Genomic DNA, 8,204 nt, shown 5'->3' with positions numbered 1-8,204 from the left:
GCCAACATCCCCAGATGAGACCCTCCCTTTAACCCAACTCACAGGGCACCTAGATGTGCCCGTCAAGTTCTCCTTTAGACCAGTGGTTCTCACCTAGCAGCAATGACTCTGCTATGAGATGCCCTGCACCGTAGGATATTTAGCAGCATCTCTAGACTCTATCCACTACACACAACAGTAGCTTTGGGTGTCCCCACCCCCACCCTTTCCCAGGCACTTGTGACAACCAAACGTGTCTTTGAACAGGGTCACGTTCCTTTGGGGACAAAATTACACTCCCTTGAGAACCACTAGATTCGATGTAGCAAAATATGGGTTTGAAAAGTAACTTGTCTCACAAATATCCCACCCCCGTTAAAAATGCTGAAATTCCTTTAATAAGGTCACATGTCTTTCCACAATCATAGATTACAAGGCTTAAATGGCGGGTACCAGTTTCAGGTAACTTTGGTGGGAACACATGTCAGGTAAAGTGAACTAGTGGTTTTCAGAACCTTCCCAGATCTGCTCGGACAAAAAGATGAAAGAGCTAAAGCCCACCCAAAATGCCAACTTTTTAAAAAGAAGACTAGGGACAAACTTCCAAACCTTGATCACCTTACCTGAAATAACTTATCCCTCCATTGAACATGTACCTCGTGCCTCATCAGGCAGTGTGAAATATACAGTGATGTCAGCATTCTGTAGATGGAAAGAAGGGTCTAGGAGATGGCTAGATATTGGATATTTAGAGGCAGAATGGACAATTAGATGGAGAAAACTTAAAGCCCTCGTGAGAAAATGCCTGATCAACTCTGACCAGAAGCAAAACCGTGTAGGGAGAAAGGGCATGTGGTTAGAGTCTGAGTTCCTGAATTCAGACCCATCCACTACCACTTAGGTTCTTTAAGGCACCTGTAAACCAGAAATAATGGCATCTGTGAGGATTCAAAGAGGAAATACTGATAAACCTTTGAGGCCAGTGACCACCACTGAGTGAAGCTAGGTTGGGCCTTGAGCATGGCAGGGTTTCAGAGCTGGACCAGGGTCGTGAAGAGAGCCACCAAAGTCTGAGCCGCCACTGTAGTGAAAGGGAGAGAGAGCCAACAAGGAATGAATAAAAGGTTAACTGAGCATCTGTGCCTACTCCACCGCTGCAACCGTTGTCCTGGGAATGTGACTAACCAACCGCTTTATTTTCTTTAGTCATCCTTACTGACTCTAAAGCAAAATGCACTAAAATGCCCATTGCATTGACCTGAATTTGGGAACATTAAGAAACTATATTGGAAGGGCATGAGACTAGGAGGGAGAGAGTATTCAAAATGGTGAGCCCAGGTATTAAATGCAAAAGGAAATAAGTGAAGCCAAAATCAGCTCATAAACTGAAAGATCTGGGAGGGGTTCAGTGACTGAGAGTCTCAAGGTCAAAACACAGCTCTGGTGGGAAAGGTAGGAGGACGGATGTGGGGGACAGAGCAGTGACCAGTCCACGTGTTCACAGGTGGAGCAGCTTTGGGCAACACAAGGCTCAGCTAACCTTCGCATGGAGGTGGGGGCACTGAGCCGATGGGAGAAAGGCCGGTTATTTTCCTCTTGATCAACTCAAACCACTCTGCTCCCAAGGATACCCCATCAAAACGCTTTGTTGGCAAGGAATTCTATGATCTATGAATTGTCCTCCAACAGTCTTCTTAGTATCTCAAAAGGCTGTAGGGTGAGTAGTTAAAGGAAGGGGAAGGCTGCAAAGAGAAATACAATATACTTTAAGGAATATCAGTCGATAAAGAATAGTAATAATTATAGCAGATATTTATACTTTAAATCTAAACATTGTATAAACTGGCTGGCACATAGTGCCCCATTCAAATTAACCAAAAGTATTCTTAAGGGATAGTTCCTTTCTCATTATCACCTGGACGTCTGTCCAAAACGCACCTCAAAATATGTCAGTCCTTTCCCATTGTCACCTCGGTGCCTCTCTTTTCTCCACCCTACCCTTAGTATGCTCATGTGCACACACACACACACACACACACACACTCCCTACACATAATTTGGGGGATTTATTCATTTAATAAATATGCACCAGATGCTGTTCTAGATGCTGGGAAACACAGCAGTTAAAGAGATTGGGCCTGTGCGCACATGAAGCGTGAACTAAAGGGGGAGACAGGGAACACCTGAGACCTTGCTTCCTGGCATGTGCTGTCAGTTTGGCTCAAATAAACTCTTATAAAAATTCAAAAAAATAATAATAATAAAGGGAGAGACAGTTAACAAACAAGTGGACATATTCATAAACAATTTCAGATAGTGAAAAGAGCTATGAAAGAATAAGCAATGTGACAATAAACTATTTTATATTGATTTATATATCATATTAAGTCTATATGTACATAAAAGTATCATATTTTAGAGATATATCCCTATTATCCTTTAAAAAATTAGGGTGTAGCCCTAACCGGTTTGGCTCAGTGGATAGAGCGTCAGCCTGCAGACTGAAGGGTCTTGGGTTCAATTCCAGTCAAGGGCACGTACCTTGGTTGGGGCATATCCCCAGTAGAGGGTGGGCAGGAAGAAGCTGATTGATGTTTCTAGCTCTTTATCCCTCTCCCTTCCTCTCTGTAAAAAGTCAATAAAATATATTTTAAAATAAAAATAAAAATAAATTAGGGTGTAAGTGATAAAAATTATTATCCAATCACTATAGAACTATTGGCTGAACAGAAAATCACTGATTTGCTGATTTGGTATTTCTGCTCAAGAGATCACATAGGATGCTTAGCTCAATCATATATGAATCACAAATACACAATAACATTTTAAAAAGAAAGCATGTTTAAGAAGGTCTTACCTCCCACCACCCTCGTTTATCTTCAAAGCCAGAGAGCTCCCACACAGCACTTTCTGCTCCAGGCCCCTCAACACTGAGCTTCTGGGGCTGAGGGCCTTGGACAACAACCTCGCAATCCTTAATTTCCAAATCAAATTCCATGGTCTAATTACCAGTGTTCTTTCTTCAAAGAACTAGAGCGTAAGAATTCTGTGTAGGCTAATAGGACGGATCATTAGGCTACCCTTGGAAAAGGGAAATGTGACCGCTGCCTTGCCTATAGAAGAATTCCTAAGGTTTTCTGGCATTTGGCTCCACAGCCACGCCAAACAAGAGCGAATGTAGATTTTGTTTCTAACCTAGGATCAGGTGAGCGCAAAACAGAGACCTAGTGTGAGTGTTCATAAGTATTTTTTTTTTCCCTTTCATCCAGTCAGTTAATATAACCAGCACATCAGAACCTTGTGTTATAACCAGAATCCCAACCACCAAGAGATGCTTGGAGTATCCCTTGGAGACCCCACCACCAGAGTCCTACAGCCGCAGGGAACTTCCTGTGAAATTCCAAACTAGCTCATCCTCTTTGCACTTTTCTTTATCACTCTCTTTTAAGCAACTAAAAACAAGCTTACGTGCATGTTTGTTATGCGCACAACCTACTCAAGGTAATCAAATTCAAACCGAATGGAAGACTTCATAAACCCTCTTTATAAATGGGACTTTTGTTGTTGTTCTCAAGAAAGCCACGTGGGCCCGGCTGTAAGCCTGCATTCTGGAGGACGGATGTTCACCTCTTCCCCTTCGGTGTACCTAAGGTACATATAGATAAAATGTCATGAAATACTTTAGAGAATTTCAGTGGCATCGTGTTATTGTTTGTGTCAGAAAGTGACTCTTCTTGGAAGGTCATTATCAGATAAATATAACCAGAGTGTACCTGGGGCCTTTGACCAACCAGCTTATCTCCAGATTCCTACTTCCTTTCCTTTCTCTTCTATCTCCCCAAGGAATCTGAGCTGGAAAACCAGCTCCACCCATTGCATAAACACACCATGGGCACACACATCCTGCAGTTTTACACTGTTGGGGGGTCAACCCCTTGTCTCATCCCTTCTGCTAGACATTTTCCTGTATGAGGATCCGGCTACCTGTCCTCCATCTTCTTTCCTATAATGGGAAGCCCCGTGCATAAGGCAGCTGTACAATTTTCACACTGAATTCCTCACCACATTTGAGTTAGCAGCAGCATCCCTCAACCGAGCACTTGCCTTTGACACTGTGCCTTTTTAAAAACAGATTTTAACACAGAAGTTATTTTTCATATGCTTTTATTTATTTCGGAGAGGAAGGGTGTGTGAGAGAGAGAGAAACATCAATGATGAGAGAGAATCATTGCTCACATGCCCTCTACTAGAGATCAAGCCACAACCCAGGCATATGTCCTGACCTGGAATTGAACTGTGACCTCCTGGTTCATGGGTCAGTTGACCCTCAACCACTGAGCCACACCAGCTGAGCGTCACCACGCCTTTCAACACCAAGACCTTAGTGCAGGCATTATCCAGCCACGTGCAGCTAACATCTTAGCAGCACCATTTAGAATTGTGTCTCCTCAAGAGTGAAGGGCCTGGCCTGGCCCACCCAGTCTTATCAAACCCTTAGTCTGGAGTATTAGCGCCCTCAGAGAACTGGAATGTGATGTTTATGGTGAAACTAAAACTAATAGAATGGAAAGAAAGTTTAACATGCTGTATTGAAACCAAACTTTGTTCCAGGAGAATCAAGTTATCTTACTTTTAAATATTCTCTCAACATTTGATGGCCAAGAGAGCTGAACTTAACTTTTTTAACTGTGTCCCTGATTTGGGTAAAGGTAGATCTTCCAGAGTTGGATTTTGCTACATAATATTAATCCCAGTGCTGTGTTGGCTCTACACAGCACAGGGATGAATGATTCCTATTCCTAGTTAGGGATTCATGGTACACAATAATGAGACCAAGTACATGGCTGATAATAAATTCCCCTGACTTTTCTTGAGCCTTAAATCTCTTTTTGTGTTCATATTTTATAGAACACAGTAATATACCAACTGTGAATAATAAAAAGTGCACTTTGCTAGTAAATGTTAGACTACAAAAAACTAGGACTTCGGCCGGGACCAGTTTGGCTCAATGGATAGAGCATCGGCTTGGGGACTGAAGGGTTTGATTCTGGTCAAGGGCATGTACCTTGGTTGCGGGCACATCCCCAGTAGGGGGTGTGCAAGAGGCAGCTGATCGATGACTCTCTCTCATTGATGTTTCTAACTCTCTATCTCTCTCCCTTCCTCTCTGTACAAAACTCAATAAAATATATTAAAAAACAAAACAAAACAAAAAACTAGTACTTCGTCACTGCACTGTGAAGCTTCCATAAGCAATTATTGGGTCGGCAACTAAGTAATTGCTGGTTTCACACATATATGGCTTCAGTTGAATTTTTAGGTTTGCAGACGTAGGACAAATGTAAAACACATTTTGTTATTTGATAGTTGGCTATTCAGCTGTTAATCAGTAAAAAAAGTTTTTTGATCTGTTTTGTAGTTTTCGTTTGGCGTTTGTTGAAAAATGGAAAATCAAAAGGAACATTTTCGTCATATTTTGCTTTTTTATTTCCACAAAGGGAAAAACGCATCACAAGCTCATAAAAAGTTATGTGCTGTTTATGGTGACGAAGCCTTAAAAGAACGGCAGTGTCAAAATTGGTTTGCCAAATTTCGTTCTGGTGATTTTTCACTCAAAGATGAAAAACGCTCTGGTCGTCCAGTTGAAGTTGATGATGCCCTAATCAAAGCAATAATCAATTCGGACTGTCACAGTACAACACGTGAGATTGCAGAGAAGCTTCATGTATCACATACATGCATTGAAAATCACTTAAAACAACTTGGCTATGTTTAAAAACTCGATACATGGGTTCCTCGCGAACTGAAAGAATCAGAGTTAATGCAACGCATTAGCAGCTGCGATTTGCTAAAGAAACGTAATGAAAATGATCCATTTTTAAAACAACTGATAACTGGCGATGAAAATGGGTTGTTTACAACAATATCAAGCGGAAAAGATCGTGGAGCAGGCCAGGTGAACCAACTCAAACAACATCAAAAGCTGATATTCATCAAAAGAAGGTTTTGTTATCAGTTTGGTGGGATTACAAAGGAATTGTCTACTTTGAACTCTTACCACCCAACCGAACGATCAATTCTGATGTCTACATTGAACAACTAACGAAATTAAACAATGCAGTTGAAGAAAAGCGGCCCGAATTGACAAATCGAAAAGGTGTTGTATTCCATCATGACAATGCAAGGCCACACACATCTTTGGTCACTCGGCAAAAATTAATGGAGCTTGGTTGGGATGTTTTGCCACATCCACCATATAGTCCTGACCTTGCATCATCTGATTACTTTTTGTTTCGATCTTTACAAAACTCCTTGAATGGTAAAAATTTCAATAATGATGATGATGTCAAATCGTACCTGATTCAGTTTTTTGCTAATAAAAACCAGAAGTTTTTTGAACGTGGGATTATGATGCTGCCTGAAAGATGGCAAGAGGTCATTGATCAAAATGGGCAATACATTACAGAATAAAGTTATTTAGTTCCATGAAAAAATTGTCTTTGATTTTCTTTAAAAAATCCGCAATTACTTAGCTGCCGACCCAATATTTTGTCTTTCAAAGTCTATACATTAGCTAAATGGCCATTTATGACCTTAGAATAAGACTTAAAAGCGTATTGTGTTTTTTTTCTTTTTAAAAAATATATTTTTATTGATTTCAGAGAGGAAGGGAGAGGGAAAGAGAGATAGAAACATTAAGGAAGAGAGACAATCATTGATCAGCTGCCTCCTGCACACCCCCTATCAGGGATGACCCATACCTATGCATGTGCTCTGACTGGGATTGAACAGTGACCTCCTGGTTCATAGGTCGACACTCAACCACTGAACCACACTGGCTTCTTATTTTGATTTCTAAATGAATTTCAGTAATTGCCAAAAAGAAAAATGAAACTAATTTCTTTATTATGTTTTTCAGCCAAAATAATAAACAGTATTTATTTTGGGAAAGTATTCTTTAAAAACCAGTATGTCAAATTACTGACTTCTCTCTCTTGTTAACATTTAAAAAAAAAAAAATTGAAATCTGTAAAGAATTTTTGTGAGATTATTTGAGCCAAACTGTCAACATATGCCAGGAAGCAGAACCTCAATGAATTGAGATAAAGCTCCGGAGATTGTCAGATTATATCTGTATTTACACATTGCAATCAAAGGAAAGGGACATAGGTGGGTTATATGAAATCTATGGGTGATAGACTAGAGAGGCGGGAGAAAGCAAAGTGGGGAAACCCCTGGGATTGGCTAAAAAGTAAAATGATAGACTCATTCTTAGGTGGGTGCAGGATCAATTAACATGATAATGAAGGAATTTGTGGTATCTGCCCTGGCACCCAGGTTGTGCCCCAAGGGGTCCAGAAAAAGGGAAGTTACAAGTTACCCAGACTTTTCAAAGGGTATGTTATTATAGATGCAAAAAGACAGATAGGGCCCTGGCTGGTTTGGCTCAGTGGGTAGAGTGTCGGCCTGTACACTCAAGGGTCCCAGGTTCAATTCTAGTCAAGCACATGTACCTTGGTTGCGGGCACATACCCAATAGAGGGTGTGCAGGAGGCAGCTGATCCGTGTTTCTCTCTCATTGATGTTTCTAACTTTCTATCACTCTCCCTTCCTCTCTGTAAAAAATCAATATATATGTTGACACTCAACCACTGAACCACACTGGCTGCTTATTTTGATTTCTAAATGAATTTCAGTAATATATATAAATATATAAAAGACAGGCTCAGTTAAGGTAAAGGTTGACCTTGTCAGGGAAGATACTGGCCTAGGATATAACTACCCACCATAACTGCTTTTATTTTTTTTTAAATATATTTTATTGATTTTTTTTTTAATAGAGAGGAAGGGAGAGGGAGAGCTAGAAACATCGATGAGAGAGAAACATCAATTAGCTGCCTCCTGCATACCCCCCACCATAGATGTGCCTGCAACCAATGTACATGCCCTTAACGGGAATCAAACCCAGGACCCTTTAGTCCGTAGGCCGATGCTCTATCCTAGGGGTGTCGAACTCAATCAGAGAAGGGGCCAAAATCTAAAATCCAGCCTAAATCGCGGGCCGAATGGTTTACTGAACAGTCATAAACTGTCATTGTGATGGAAACACAGCGGAGTGCAGTGATGACAGCGCGGTGCGGGCCACATTGCAAGGCCTGGCGGGACGGATTTGGCCCGCGGGCCTTGTGTTTGACACATGTGCTCTATCCACTGAGCCAAACCAG

At 41.2% G+C, this 8,204-nt stretch overlaps 1 long non-coding RNA gene across 1 annotated transcript; it reads right to left on the bottom strand.

The window, feature by feature from the left end:
• Positions 1-853: 853 nt before the first annotated feature.
• LOC123652224 lies at positions 854-1,821 on the bottom strand. Its single transcript, XR_006741431.1, has 2 exons — positions 1,520-1,821; positions 854-1,060 (listed from the first exon to the last, which is right to left on the bottom strand). It is a non-coding gene; the product is annotated as an uncharacterized LOC123652224 (long non-coding RNA).
• Between the last annotated feature and the right edge of the window lie 6,383 nt (positions 1,822-8,204).

Source organism: Pipistrellus kuhlii, unplaced genomic scaffold, assembly GCF_014108245.1.
Source record: "Pipistrellus kuhlii isolate mPipKuh1 unplaced genomic scaffold, mPipKuh1.p scaffold_m20_p_1, whole genome shotgun sequence".
Taxonomy (NCBI): Eukaryota; Metazoa; Chordata; class Mammalia; order Chiroptera; family Vespertilionidae; genus Pipistrellus; species Pipistrellus kuhlii.
The sequence above is the reverse complement of the archived record's forward strand: the minus strand, read 5'-3'. Positions and strand labels throughout refer to the sequence as shown.